This window comes from Mesoplodon densirostris, chromosome 20, assembly GCF_025265405.1.
Source record: "Mesoplodon densirostris isolate mMesDen1 chromosome 20, mMesDen1 primary haplotype, whole genome shotgun sequence".
NCBI lineage: Eukaryota > Metazoa > Chordata > Mammalia > Artiodactyla > Ziphiidae > Mesoplodon > Mesoplodon densirostris.
In genome coordinates this window covers 27,642,327-27,658,084 of record NC_082680.1, presented here as the reverse complement: position 1 = coordinate 27,658,084, position 15,758 = coordinate 27,642,327, and positions in this window count along the sequence as shown.

Sequence of the window (15,758 nt, the reverse complement as noted above, 5' to 3'; positions counted from 1 at the left end):
GATGTTCGCTGTGGGTTTGTCATATATGGCCCCTATTATGTTGAGGTATGACCACTTTCTGGAGAGTTTTTATCATAAATGGGTCCTGAATTTTGTCAAAAGCTTTTTCTACATCTATTGAGATGATCATATGGTTTTTACTCTTCAGTTTTTTAATATGCTGTATCACAGTGATTGATTTGTGCATATTGAAGAATCTTTGCATTCCTGGGATAAACCCCACTTGATCATGTTTTATGATCCTTTTTATGTGCTGTTGGATTCTGTTTGCTAGTATTTTGTTGAGGATTTTTGCATCTATGTTCATCAGTGATATTGACCTGTAGTTTTCTTTTTCTGTGACAGTTTTGTCTGCTTTTGGTATCAGGGTGATGGTGGCCTCATTGAATGAGTTTGGGAGTGTTCCTCCCTCTGCTATATTTTGGAAGAGTTTGAGAAGGATAGGTGTTAGCTCTTCTCTAAATGTTTGATAGAATTCACCTGTGAATCCATCTGGTCTTGGGCCTTTGTTGGAAAATTTTTAATCCCAGTTTCAGTTTCAGTGCTTGTGATTTGTCTGTTTATATTTTCTATTTCTTCCTGGTTCAGTTTCAGAAGGTTGTGCTTTTCTAAGAATTTGTCCATTTCTTCCAGGTTGTCCATTTTATTGGCATATAGTTGCTTGTAGTAATCTCTCATAATCCTTTGTATTTCTGCAGTGTAAGTTGTTACCTCTCCTTTTTCATTTCTAATTCTATTGATTTTAGTCTTCTCCCTTTTTTTCTTGATGAGTCTGGCTAATGCTTCATCAATTTTGTTTGTCTTCCAAGGAACCAGCTTTTAGTTTTATTGATCTTTGCTATTGTTTCCTTCATTTCCTTTTTAATTTATTTCTGATCTGATCTTTATGATTTCTTTCCTTCTGCAAACTTTGGGGGGTTTTTGTTCTTCTTTCTCTAATTGCTTTATGTGTCAGGTTAAGTTGTTTATTTGAGATTTTTCTTGTTTCTTGAGTTAGGATTGTATTGCTATAAAATTCCCTCTTAGAACTGCTTTTGCTGCATCCCATAGGTTTTGGGTCATTGTGTTTTCATTGTCATTTTTTTCTAGGTATTTTTTTTATTTCCTCTTAGATTTCTTCAGTGATCTGTTGGTTATTTAGTAGCATATTATTTAGCCTCCATGTATTTGTATTTTTTACAGTTTTTTTCTTGTAATTCATATCTAGTCTCATAGCGTGTGGTCAGAAAAGATACTTGATATGGTTTCAGTTTTCTTAAATTTACCAAGGCTTGATTTGTGACCCAAGATATGATCTATCCTAGAGGATGTTCCATGAGCACTTGAGAAGAAAGTGTACTCTGTTGTTTTTGGATGGAATGTCCTATAAATATCAATTAAGTCCATTTGTTTAATGTATCATTTAAAGCTTGTGTTTCCTTATTTATTTTCATTTTGGTTAATCTATCTATTGGTGAAAGTGGGGTGTTAAAATCCCCTACTATCATTGTTTTAATGTCGATTTCCACTTTTATGGCTGTTAGCATTTGCCTTATGTATTGAAGTGCTCCTATGTTTGGTTCATAAATATCTACAAATGTTATATCTTCTTCTTGGATTGATCCCTTGATCATTATGCAGTGTCCTTCTTTGTCTCTTGTAATAGTCTTTATTTTAAAGTCTATTGTGTCTGCTATGAGAATTGCTACTCCAGCTTTCTTTTGATTTCCATTTTGATGGAATACCTTTTTCCATCCCCTGTCAGTATGTATGTGTCCCTAGGTCTGAAGTGGGTCTCTTGTAGACAGCATATATATGGGTCTTGTTTTTGTATCTATTCATCCAGTCTGTGTCTTTTGGTTGGAGCATTTAATCCATTTACATTTAAGGTAATTATCGATATGTATGTTCCTATTACCATTTTCTTAATTGTTTTTGGTTTGTTTTTATAGGTCTTTTACTTCTCTTGTGTTTCCTGCCTAGGGAAGTTCCTTTAGCATTTGTTGTAAAGCTGGTTTGGTGAGGCTGAATTCTCTTAGCTTTTGCTTGTCTGTAAAGGCTTTAATTTCTCCGTGGAATCTGAATGAGATCCTTGCTGGGTAGAATAATCTTGGTTGTAGGTTTTCTGCTTTCATCACTTTAAATATGTCCTGCCGCTCCCTTCTGGCTTGCAGAGTTTCTGCTGACCGATCTGCTTTTAACCTTATGAGGATTCCCTTGTATGTTATTTGCTGTTTTTCCCTTGCTGCTTTTAATATTTTTCTTTGTATTTAATTTTTGATAATTTGATTAGTTTGTGTCTTGGCATGTTTCTCTTTGGATTTATCCTGTATGGGACTCTCTGCACTTCTTGGACTTGATTGACTATTTCCTTTCCCATGTTAGGAAAGTTTTCAACTAAAATCTCTTCAAATATTTTCTCAGTCCCTTTCTTTTTCTCTTCTTCTTCTGGGACCCCTACAATTCAAATGTTGGTGCTTTTAATATTGTCCCAGAGGTCTCTGAGACTGTCCTCAATTCTTTTAATTATTATTTCTTTTTTTTTCTCTTTGATAGTTATTTCCAATATTTTACCTTCCAGGTCACTTATCTGTTCCTCTATCTGAGTTATTCTGCTATTGATTTCTTCTAGATAATTTTTAATTTCATTTTATTGTGTTGTTCATCATTGTTTGTTTGCTCTTTAGTTCTTCTAGGTCCTTGTTAAACATTTCTTGTATTTTCTCCATTCTGTTTCCGAGATTTTGGATCATCTTTATTATCATTACTCTGAATTCTTTTTCAAGTAGACTGCCTATTTCCTCTTCATTTGTTTGGTCTGGTGGGTTTTTTACCTTGCTCCTTCATCTGCTGAGTATTTTTCTGTCTTCTCATTTTGCTTAACTTACTGTGTTTGGGGTCTCCTTTTCTCAGGCTGCAGGTTCGTACTTCCCATTGGTTCTGGTGTCTGCCCCCAGTGGGTGAGGTTGGTTCGATGGGTTGTGTAGGCTTCCTGGTGGAGGGGAGTGGTGTCTGTGTTCTGGTGGTTGAGGCTGGATCTTTCCTTTCTGTTGGGCAAGACCGAGTCCAGTGGTGTGTTTTGGGGTGTCTGTGAACTTATTATGATTTTAGGCAGCCTCTCTGCTAATTGGACAGTTTGTGTTCCTGTCTTGCTAGTTGTTTGGCATGGGGTGTCCAGCACTGGAATTTGCTGGTCGTTGAGTGGAGCTCGGTCTTAGCATTGTGACGGAGATCTCTGGGTGAGTTTTTGCCAGTTGATAATATGTGGGCCCGGGAGGTCTCTTGTGGTGCAATGTCCTGAACTCCACTCTCCCACCTCCGAGCCTCGGACCTGACACCTGGCTGAGCACCAAGACCCTGTCAGCCACACGGCTGCTGATCCCTCTGGAGCTGCTGCCTTCTTGCTGCCTCTGGAGGTGTGGGGACCTCCCCTCAGATTCCAGTTGTCGTTCAGCAGCTTTGCGTCAGGAGCTTTCAGACTCTGAGCTTTTTTTTTTTCCAAAGTGGGTCCCGAAACTAGCTGGAGTTGGCCTAGGTCCAACTTAGAAACCGGACTGTCAGAACTTGTATATTGACCTGCCTTGTACCCTTCAGTAAGTAATCCAGTTCCTGAAGGTAAGCTTCTCACCTTGACAATGATTAATTCTTCCTGTGTTTCTGCCCCACCTGGAGAACCACCTGGAGAGGTAATAGAATGAAAGCAAGACTCATAGAGAAGAGATGTGGCCAAGCCAGGTGCTCCTTCATTTTCTTTATTCTGCATGGCAAAAGACTGCCTTTCCCTTAAAGTCACTAAACAGAAGAGAGGGTGGGAGAGGTAATGCATAAGAGATATAACTTTTGCAAGAAACAAACAAACAAAAAAGACATGTTTCTGACTTTTGTTTTTGGTGGTGGGCACGGTGCTGGGTTTTAAAGTGTTCCAGCCAAGTTTCTATGGTTTTGGCCTCTAGTTCAAAGGCAGAAAGTCTGTGCACACGTGTATGTTTTATTTAGGAGCCATAAACTTGGATTTGACTTTCAGCTCTACCTCCTACAAGTTTTGTAATCCTGGACAACTTTCTTTCGTAAGTGTCTGTTTGTGTAAAATAAGGATACTTTACAGATTTTTGGCTTAGAGATAAATTTAGAGGTGTGTTGAGAATTTATATAATATGGTGATTAAATGAGATTTTTACAAGCAAAGGGTTTTGTACCATTGAGAGAACCTAGGTGTTAAATAAATATTGGATTTTCTTTTGTTATAATACAAGATGGATGAGGGCTCCATCTATACTTTCCCAGATTTGGGGGCAACATTAACCTATATTGCCACAGCACCTTATATGCAGAATCTAAAAAAATGATACTTATTCACAAAACAGAAATAGACTCACAGACATAAAAAACAATGTTATGGTTACCAAAGGGAAAAGGGTGGGGGGAGGGATAAACTGGGAATCTGGGATTAACAGATATACACTACTGTATATAAAGTAGATAAACAAGGTCCTACTGTATAATAGCACAGGGAATTATATTCAATGTCTTGTAATAACCTATAATGGAAAAGGATCTAAAAAAGGATATATATATATATGTATAACTGAATCATTTTCCTGTACACCCGAAACTTTGTAAATCAACTATACTTTAATATTTTTAAAAAAGACACACCATCTAATTCAAGAAATGGTTTCTTTCCAGTTAGTATCTCATAAAAATGAAAGAAAATCATGTGGTTTGCAGAGCATCAAAATCAAAAACGTTTTCAGTTTCTTCGTGGAGAGTTCATTTTGCAAAGCGTGTCACCAACGTCTTCCCTTCCTCCCTCCCCACCTTCTCTCCTGCCTCCTTCTCTCCATCCTTCCTCCCTTTGGTCTTTCCAACTTTCTTTTCTTCTTTCCTTCTCCCTCTCCTTCCTTTCTTCTTCCTTCCTTTCTTTCTGTCTTTTTGTGCAAAAGTCCCTTTATTCCCTCCCTAATTCTCCATCACCCTACATTTGCTCCAGATTCTCTCATATCCAAACAAAACAAAACACAACTCTCTTCCAGACTTTTTAAGTGAAACAACATGTGAGCAAATATATGTGCATGACTTTCTCACTTTGTAGTGGAAATCCTGAGTCACAGGCTACACGTATCTTCAGCTTTTCTAGGTGATGCCAAATTGTTTTTCAACGTGGTTTTAACAGTTTTAGTCCTATCAGCAGGATGTGAGAGTTCCTGTTTCTCTTGGTTCAGGCCAAACATGATGGCATTGTTTAATCTCTTAATTTCTGCAAAACTGGTAGGTATATAATGATGTCTAATAGTTTAATTTGCATCGCCTTGATGGCTAAGGGATTTGAGCTCTTATTCAAATATTTTTTGACCACTGGACTTTTCTCTTTCCCAAAATGTTTATTCAAGCCTTTGGCCATTTTTCTACAAGATTGTAGGAGTTCTGTTCTTATTCTTGACACAAGACCTTTGGTAGTCGTGTGTGGGGCCAATATTCTTTTTTTCCCCATTGTGGGGCTTGTCTTTTTGCTCTATTTCCGGTATCTTTTATGTGAATAGGAGTTCATAATTTTAATGTAGTCATTTTATTAATCATTTCCATTATGGTTAGTGATTTTTACCTCTTTTAAAAGAAATTCTATCCCATCCTGATTTTTATCAGTTCAACTCTCCTTCCCCTCAGTTTTGTAAGAAGATTGAGTTTACCAGGGGATTGCAAGCTGCTGATTCAGCCTCGGTTCGACAGTGCTAAACCACACTTAGAACAATACTTTCCCATTCAATGGAAACTGCTTCAGTGGCAGAAATAATGTTTTTTCCTTTTATTGGTATGATGGCATTGTCAAATGTTCTCATTGACTATAGACCTGAAGATTTGCTGGTTTAAGGCAAAACCCTTCATACAAAAATCATCAGTAGAAGATACATTCCTACTGATAGCTTGATCTTAGAGAAAATGCTACAGAAATATTGGCTCTTTGCTAGACAGTGGTAAAAGACAAAAGAAATGGCAGGGTTATTATAGTATCATTCGGTGTGCTTCAGTTTTATTCAGGAAGTGAGATTTTCCTTTATTCTAATGAATTAGAAAACAATTGGTACCATCCCAGCTCTACAGAGGTTAAAAAAAATTTTTTAAGATAGAGTAGCAAAATCTCTAGGACATGTTTAAAATTTCATACTATCATTCAACATTTGTCTACCTGTTCTTTTTTTTTTTTTTTTTTTTTTTTTTTTTTTTTTTTTTTTTCTTTTTGCGGTATGTGGGCCTCTCACTGTTGTGGCCTCTCCCGTTGCGGAGCACAGGCTCCGGATGCGCAGGCCCAGCGGCCATGGCTCACGGGCCCAGCCACTCCGCAGCATATGGGATCCTCCCAGACCGGGGCACGAACCCGTATCCCCTGCATCGGCAGGCGGACTCTCAACCACTGCGCCACCAGGGAGGCCCCTGTCTACCTGTTCTTTATCACCAGAGAAGTACAGTGGATTCAACCAAACCTGGGATCAAAAACATTTGCAGGGGGAAAAAAAAATAATTCCAGAAAGTTCCAAAAAGCAAAACTTGAATTTGCCACATGCTGACAGCTATTTACATAGCATTTACATTGTATTAGGTATTATAAGTAATCGACAGATGATTTAAAGTATAAGAGAGAATGTGCATGTTATATGCAAATACTATGCCATTTTATAATATATAAGAGACTTGAGCATCCACGGATTTTGGTATCCACAGGGGTCCAGGAACCAATCCCCTCAGGATACCCAGAGAGTATTCTTTATTCTATGGCTTTCTATTTTAATAAACACAGTCAAAACCTTCCTGTTAAAAGACAGCCTCCACTCACTTACTGAAGTGAATGTTCTATGTTTTGCTTGAAAATACACCATCCTTGTACGATGATTAATGTTTACCCCTGGGCTTAGAGTGCTCATGCAGACTGCCAGGGCTTATAGGCACAAATCAGGAAAATACAGCCACAAATCATTTTCCCTAAATAAAAAGGTCAACTGGTATTAAATTAGTTCATTTACAGAACTCATTGAAATTAGCAGCATGATCTTAAATTGCTTCTTGTTTGAGGACATTTGCCTCATTAATTCTAAACAACCTGAGAAGACTATTAAAGTCTCATAGAAAAAATTGACCAAAGGACAAGATTCACAGTACACTTTGCCTAGAGGACAAATGGTAAATCCCAGAAAATGTATACACAGAGAGAGAAATGCAAGGTGAGGGAGTTTAACTTCCACATTCCACATGGAAATCCTCTTTTTTTTTTTTCCATTTATTTGTGCTTTCATTTTTCCAGCCAGGGAGAACTTTTTTTTTTTTAATGGTCTCATTGACTTCATTTTTTTTTTTTACATGTCTATTCTTTTTCAAATTCTTGTTACAGAATATTGAGCAGAGTTCCCTGTGCTATACAGTAGGTCCTTGTTGGTTATCTATTTTAAATATAGTAGTGTGTATATGTCAATCCCAAACTCCCAGTTTATCCCTCCCCCCACCTTTCCCCTTTGGTAACCCTTAAGTTTTTTCTAAGTCTGTGAGTCTATTCCGGTTTGCAGCAACATGGATGGACCTGGAGATTATCATACTAAGTGAAGTAAGTCAGACAGGAGAAATAAATATTACATGATATCACTTACATCTAAAAAAAAACAATGGTGCAAATGAACTTATTTACAAAACAGAGAGAACTTTCTAAAACACAAACCCAGTTATGTAATTCTCCAATTCAGTGGTTCCCCTTTGCCTTTAAATTGAAGATCTAGATCTGGTTTCCCCTCCAGCTGCCCAGTTACTCTTCATCACACCAGACCCTTTCTGTTCCTTGAGTTTGCTATTCTCTGGTTCACCTTTGAGCATTTTTACAAGCTTTTCCTTCTGCTTCCTTAGCCTAGGCTAATTTCTACTCATCTTTTAGGACTCAGCTTAAGTACCCCTTTCTCTAAGAAGCCCTCCCTGAATCCATAAGCCTGCCATAGGTGCCCCTTTGCTGCACCTTACCGTAACCTGTCACCCTAACATGACTGCCGGCTAATTCTTCTGTGTCACTTACTATAGGTTTTGTAAAGAGAGAGACTGTGTCTTATACACCATTTTATTCCCAGAAGAGTTGCCCGGGCCTTATTGGGAGCTCAATAAATAGTTAAGTGAATGAACAAATGAATGACTAAATTAGCTTGGCGCTTCTTGAGCCCTTTCCCTGTACAAAGCTATGTTCTTGTGGAGGACTCGTGTATCACTCTGCTGAAACATACCCTCAATAAGCACTCAGCATTTTCCTGGAGAAGAGTCATGCACTCGAGTTACTAGAGTGTCAGGCACCAAAAGTTTCTAATAATGAGAGTTCTGAGGAGGAAGCAGTTATTTTCACTTGGAGACACCAAAGAATCCTCTGGTGTGGGAGAAGGTGGGCAGTTCCATACAGTTCATTTGAATATCAACTGATGCTATGTAAGATTTGGATAAGAAAAGGAGGGGGCTGGGAAGGGCATGCTGATTAGAGAAGGAACAGTAGGAGCAAAGACTCAAAGGAAGAGCATTATTCATACATTCCTTCATTCGTTCATAATATGCAAATATTATTCATTCTTAATAATCAATCATTAACAAATTATTAAAGGTTCTTGTTTTTTAATCCAATCTGCCACTCTATGTCTTTTGATTGGAGCATTTAATCCATTGACATTTAAGGTTATTATTGATAGATATGTACTTATTTCCATTTTTTTAAACCTTATTTTCCAGTTAATATATACAATGGAATACTACTCAGTCATAAAAAGGAATGAGATAATGCCATTTGCAGCAACATGGATGAGCCTAGAGATGATCATACTAAGTGAAGTAAGTCAGAAAGAGAAAGACAAATACCATATGATATCACTTATACGTAGAATCTAAAATATGACACAAATGAAATTATCTATAAAACAGAAACAGACTCACAGACATAGAGCACAGACTTATGGTTGCCAAGGTTGGGGGTGGGGGGTGGGGAAGAGATGCACTGGGAGTTTGGGATTAGCAGATGCAAACTATTATATGTAGAGTGGATAAACAATGAGATAATACTGTACAGCACAGGGAACTATATTCAACATCCTGTGATAAACCATCATGGAAAAGAATATGAAAAAGAATGTATATATATGTGTAACTGAATCACCTTGCTATACAGCAGAAATTAACAGCATTATAAATCAGCTGTACTTCAATTAAAAAATTATTGAATACCTCCCTGCAATGGGTAAAACACTGTGCTAGGCACTGGATATTCAATATTGAGTTAAACAAACTCAGTCCTTGCTCCATAAGACTTTTACTACGGGAAAAGAAAAACATTATATGACTAATTTTATCATTATTTTCTACCTATAATCGTAAAGATACTCTATACTATAGGTAAGAGGAATGTCATGCTTAGCAGGAGAGTGAGATTGAGGGAGGGGATTTTTTATAATGGATGAAATCTAAGTGTGTTCTAATCCTGATAGCAGGGATCTAGAAGATCAAGTTAAGATACAAATGAAAGAGCAAGTAACCATAGGTTACTGTTGCATAAAATGCAGAAGAGCATGGTGTCTGGAGAACGTGGATGACCTTAGATTAAAAAGCAAAAAAACAAAACCCAGAGGAGCTAAAGAAGATGAACCTGAGCATAGGGGTTTGGAGGTTTCACCGGCAGTAAGCTGAGGTGACACCTGTGTTGTTTTTCTCTGTGAAATTGGAGACCAGATTGTTTCCTGATGGTAAAAAAAGAAAGTTAGAGAAAGGGAATGCCGTGAGAGCTTTGAAGAGCATGACAGTGGGCACTTGTGGGCAAGAAGAATGCAGTCCACTTTGGCTCAGGGTTTAAGCTGTGGGAAATTAAACTGGGAGGAGAAATCAGGGCAAAACTGTACGGGCATCGGCTATAAAGCTCAGAAGGCCTGCTTCAGCTTCTGACTGCCTTACTGGAGAAGAAGTAGGAAAGGAACTGTAACCAAAAGCTACTTTTTTTTAACTTAAATAAAGGAGATCCTTTTCTTTTTTTTTTTTTTTTTTAACGCCTTTATGCGTCTTGGTTGTGTTAGGGGAGAGGAAAAGCTCTTGTCTTTCACTCTGTGCTATTTCTGGACTTGAGAGAAATCCTTGGAAGAAAGGATATCACAGAGCACCTCTTGCTGAAAAAGTACATAGACCACCTCACATCTCTGCATCATCAGTGGATGGAGACGGCCCTTATCAGTGTCCATCACAGATGATCAGATGGTACCATCACAACAGCTGGAACAGAACTTAGAGACCATTCCATTCATTGACAGCATATCCTGGCTCACAAGGCACTGCTGGGAAGTGAAAACCCACTGCAGCCTGCATCAGCGGATCAGGGTTCTGGAGCACTTTCTGTAGGGCATGAAAAAAGATCACTTAAATCCTGTCTTCCTCATTTGTACAAAGGAATCCTTTGATTCGTCCAATTTTGAGTACTTTAAATTGCAAATGTTGTTAAATCGCTGACCCCAGTGCACCCTCCAGTCAGTCATGTTTTAGCCATGACTTTCTACAATATGCAGTTCAAAGAATTTTCCTTGTCCATCTTATAGCAACCTCTTAATTCTTCCAATCAATTTAGTGCCCTTCTCTTCATCCTATTAAGAGGTTATATCTATTTTGAAACATAATCAAGCACATCATCCAATCCAGGAAAGGCAAACATGGTTTGGGAGAAATGTAAGATTCTGTTTTCTATTTTCAGGCTAACCTATCTCCATGTCTTTCCGTCTACAGAACAGCTGTAATTTAGTGTCTTCAAGGGCCCTATTATGTCTCCAAGGTATATCATTTTTACTGTCACTCTTTGACATTCCCCCCACCCCCCGGGAGCCTTCCTTTAACATATGTACACTGAAAAATACAGGTAAATAGTCAACCATATCTTTAACCTGACTTTGGGAAATTATCTCAATGTTCCTGGTCCTGAAATGCAAAGAAATAAAGTAAAAGAAAAGCACAGTCATAAGTCCAATTAGCATCTTGCTCTGTTCCTGAGCTTTACCTGGACCCTAGCTGACACTGACTTTGCAGGGAATCATGAGGAGAGTAACCATAGAACAGATGCCTGTTTGTTTGCACATATAAATATGTGCAAGATCATTATTAAGTTTTTAAGACAACACATGGGCACACACATCCTATGGACTGAAATATGCAAGTACATTCTGGGCAAAATTTGAATAGTGGTTGTCTCACCAACCCCTTGTTTTTTGCCCCCCAACAAAAGGTGATACTTGCAATGGAATAGTCTCAAACATTTTTTTCTGTCCTATCTAGTGATCCTTTTATGTCAAACTACACAGTTTCAACCCTAGAGGAGACAGACTTACTGTAAAACGGCATATGCTCCGTTTGAGTTATTCATTTAGCCCCAAATTTCAATTTCAGGCAGCCTGAGGCTAGCCTCCCTAGTTTCCCATGCTCTAATCATCCAAAAGCCCTTTGCGCCCCCTATAATGTTTGACGACCTCATTACCCTCTTTTGCATAAATATGAGCATCAAGTAAATGAGTTGGAGAGAAAATGGAGCAAAGCAATGCATGAGACAGCCTGGAAGGGGTTCTCTACACCACCACCCGCAACTTGGTGACAAACCGGTCAGCATAACATGAGTGCCAAGATAATAAGTGGGAACGCTCTTTGTGGCTGCATAATTTCTAGCACATCTCAAAAAAAATATCTCCACCTGACACTGTGTTCCAAGGTTACTTTTTTTAATGAGCTGGTATGTGTGAAATATTATTCCTGACACATAAAAATGGAACCACCGCTGCCAAGGAAGCCCAGTGTGGTTTTTCAAATCTTTATTATTTTTAATTCTTAGTTTTTATATACATACCATGTGATCTGGAGACATAAAAGATGCCAAAATCCAAAACTACAAATTCAAAATGTTCAGACCAATTGAGTGAGTTACATGTCATGGTTTAATCACAGCAGGATTTTATGCATGCACTGATTGAGAGTCTGAAAATCCCTTTCTTTTGGAGAACAACATACTTTTGCTGCCCCATAATTTCCACATTTATTCTTGCAAATAAGTAGAAATACATAAAGATATGAGTCCCATCTACGGCTGATATTTTTTCTTCTTCACATGACCCAAGCATGATATTTAGTCAAACTACTAATCACAAAAGACAGTTGAAAGAAAACACTGAAAAAAAGAAACTCTAAAATAGTCTTTGGATTCATTGATCTAATTCCACCTTATGGAGATGTGTCACTTGGGAATGCTTCTTGTTGTATGTCTAAGAGTGGAACAAACAATACATATACTATATGATCTCCTTTAAGTGATCTAGTGGTAGATACTCCTGGGCTGATTGTTACTTCACCAGGGGCAATGGGATTGTTTTCACCATTCTAGCTACTCAACCTCATGAGTGTGGTCTCTTGACTGCATGACAGCTACCAAACTCCTTCTACAGTAAAAGTCAAGGCAGGACATAGGAACTGGGAAAGGCTTATTCCTAGAAAGGGTCTGTCTTTTTATCCTGGAAGTGAAGTCCCTGCATCTTCCACACCACACTCTATGTCTCATTGGCCAGAAGTGGACCTTGAGCCCATACCTAGGATGATCACTGGACCAGGGGATGGGATCGCCATGCCTGAGTTAGACCAAGCATAGTTCATCCCCAGAACTAGGAACAGGGCTGACTCCCACTGGGATAGAGGGTCTCCTTCTATCTTTTTTTTTTTTTTTTTTTTTTTTTGCCTGTAATTTTTTTTTTTTTTTATTTTACAAATTTAATCAGTTATACATATACATATGTTCCCATATCCCCTCCCTTTTGCATCTCCCTCCCACCCTCCCTATCCCACCCCTCCAGGCGGTCACAAAGAACCGAGCTGATCTCCCTGTGCTATGCGGCTGCTTCCCACTAGCTATCTACCTTACATTTGGTAGTGTATATATGTCCATGCCGCTCTTTCACTTTGTCACAGCTTACCCTTCCCCCTCCCCATATCCTCAAGTCCATGCTCTAGTAGGTCTGTGTCTTTATTCCTGTCTTACCCCTATGTTCTTGATGACATTTTTTTCTTAAATTCCATATATATGTGTCAGCATACAGTATTTGTCTTTCTCTTTCTGACTTACTTCACTCTGTATGACAGACTCTAGGTCCATCCACCTCATTACAAATAGCTCAATTTCATTTCTTTTTATGGCTGAGTAATATTCCATTGTATATATGTGCCACATCTTCTTTATCCATTCATCCGATGATGGACACTTAGGTTGTTTCCATCTCCGGGCTATTGTAAATAGGGCTGCTATGAACATTTTGGTACATGTCTCTTTTTGAATTATGGTTTTCTCAGGGTATATGCCCAGTAGTGGGATTGCTGGGTCATATGGTAGTTCTATTTGTAGTTTTTTAAGGAACCTCCATACCGTTCTCCATAGTGGCTGTACCAATTCACATTCCCACCAGCAGTGCAAGAGTGTTCCCTTTTTTCCACACCCTCTCCAGCATTTATTGTCTCTAGATTTTTTGATGATGGCCATTCTGACTGGTGTGAGATGATATCTCATTGTAGTTTTGATTTGCATTTCTCTAATGAGTAAAGATGTTGAGCATCCTTTCATGTGTTTGTTGGCTGTCTGTATATCTTCTGTGGAGAAATGTCTATTTAGGTCTTCTGCCCATTTTTGGATTGGGTTGTTTGTTTTTTTGCTATTGAGCTGCATGAGCTGCTTATAAATTTTGGAGATTAATCCTTTGTCAGTTGCTTCATTTGCAAATATTTTCTCCCATTCTGAGGGTTGTCTTTTGGTCTTGTTTATGGTTTCCTTTGCTGTGCAAAAGCTTTGAAGTTTCATTAGGTCCCATGTGTTTATTTTTGTCTTTATTTCCATTTCTCTAGGAGGTGGGTCAAAAAGGATCTTGCTGTGATTTATGTCATAGAGTGTTCTGCCTATGTTTTCCTCTAGGAGTTTGATAGTGTCTGGCCTTACATTTAGGTCTTTAATCCATTTTGAGCTAATTTTTGTGTATGGTGTTAGGGAGTGATCTAATCTCATACTTTTACATGTCCCTGTCCAGTTTTCCCAGCACCACTTATTGAAGAGACTGTCCTTTCTCCACTGTACATTCCTGCCTCCTTTATCAAAGATAAGGTGACCATATGTCCGTGGGTTTATCTCTGGGCTTTCTATCCTGTTCCATTGATCTATCTTTCTGTTTTTGTGCCAGTACCATACTGTCTTGATTACTGTAGCTTTGTAGTATAGTCTGAAGTCAGGGAGCCTGATTCCTCCAGCTCCATTTTTCGTTCTCAAGATTGCTTTGGCTATTCGGGGTCTTTTGTGTTTCCATACAAATTGTGAAATTTTTTGTTCTAGTTCTGTGAAAAATGCCATTGGTAGTTTGATAGGTATTGCATTGAATCTGTAGATTGCTTTGGGTAGTAGAGTCATTTTCACAATGTTGATTCTTCCAATCCAAGAACATGGTACATCTCTCCATCTATTTGTATCATCTTTAATTTCTTTCATCAGTGTCTTATAATTTTCTGCATACAGGTCTTTTGTCTCCTTAGGTAGGTTTATTCCTAGATATTTTATTCTTTTTGTTGCAATGGTAAATGGGAGTGTTTCCTTGATTTCACTTTCAGATTTTTCATCATTAGTATATAGGAATGCCAGAGATTTCTGTGCATTAATTTTGTATCCTGCAACTTTACCAAATTCATTGATTAACTCTAGTAGTTTTCTGGTAGCATCTTTAGGATTCTCTATGTATAGTATCATGTCATCTGCAAACAGTGACAGCTTTACTTCTTCTTTTCCCATTTGGATTCCTTTTATTTCCTTTTCTTCTCTGATTGCTGTGGCTAAAACTTCCAAAACTATGTTGAATAAGAGTGGTGAGAGTGGGCAACCTTGTCTTGTTCCTGATCTTAGTGGAAATGGTTTCAGTTTTTCACCATTGAGGACGATGCTGGCTGTGGGTTTGTCATATATGGCCTTTATTATGTTGAGGAAAGTTCCCTCTATGCCTACTTTCTGCAGGGTTTTTATCATAAATGGGTGTTGAATTTTGTCAAAAGCTTTCTCTGCATCTATTGAGATGATCATATGGTTTTTCTCCTTCAACTTGTTAATATGGTGTATCACATTGATTGATTTGCGTATATTGAAGAATCCTTGCATTCCTGGAATAAACCCCACTTGATCATGGTGTATGATCCTTTTAATGTGCTGTTGGATTCTGTTTGCTAGTATTTTGTTGAGGATTTTTGCATCTATGTTCATCAGTGATATTGGCCTGTAGTTTTCTTTCTTTGTGACATCCTTGTCTGGTTTTGGTATCAAGGTGATGGTGGCCTCGTAGAATGAGTTTGGGAGTGTTCCTCCCTCTGCTATATTTTGGAAGAGTTTGAGAAGGATAGGTGTTAGCTCTTCTCTAAATGCTTGATAGAATTCGCCTGTGAAGCCATCTGGTCCTGGGCTTTTGTTTGTTGGAAGATTTTTAATCACAGTTTCAATTTCAGTGCTTGTGATTGGTCTGTTCATATTTTCTATTTCTTCCTGATTCAGTCTTGGCAGGTTGTGCATTTCTAAGAATTTGTCCATTTCTTCCAGGTTGTCCATTTTATTGGCATAGAGTTGCTTATAGTAATCTCTCATGATCTTTTGTATTTCTGCAGTGTCAGTTGTTACTTCTCCTTTTTCATTTCTAATTCTATTGATTTGAGTCTTCTCCCTTTTTTTCTTGATGAGTCTGGCTAATGGTTTATCA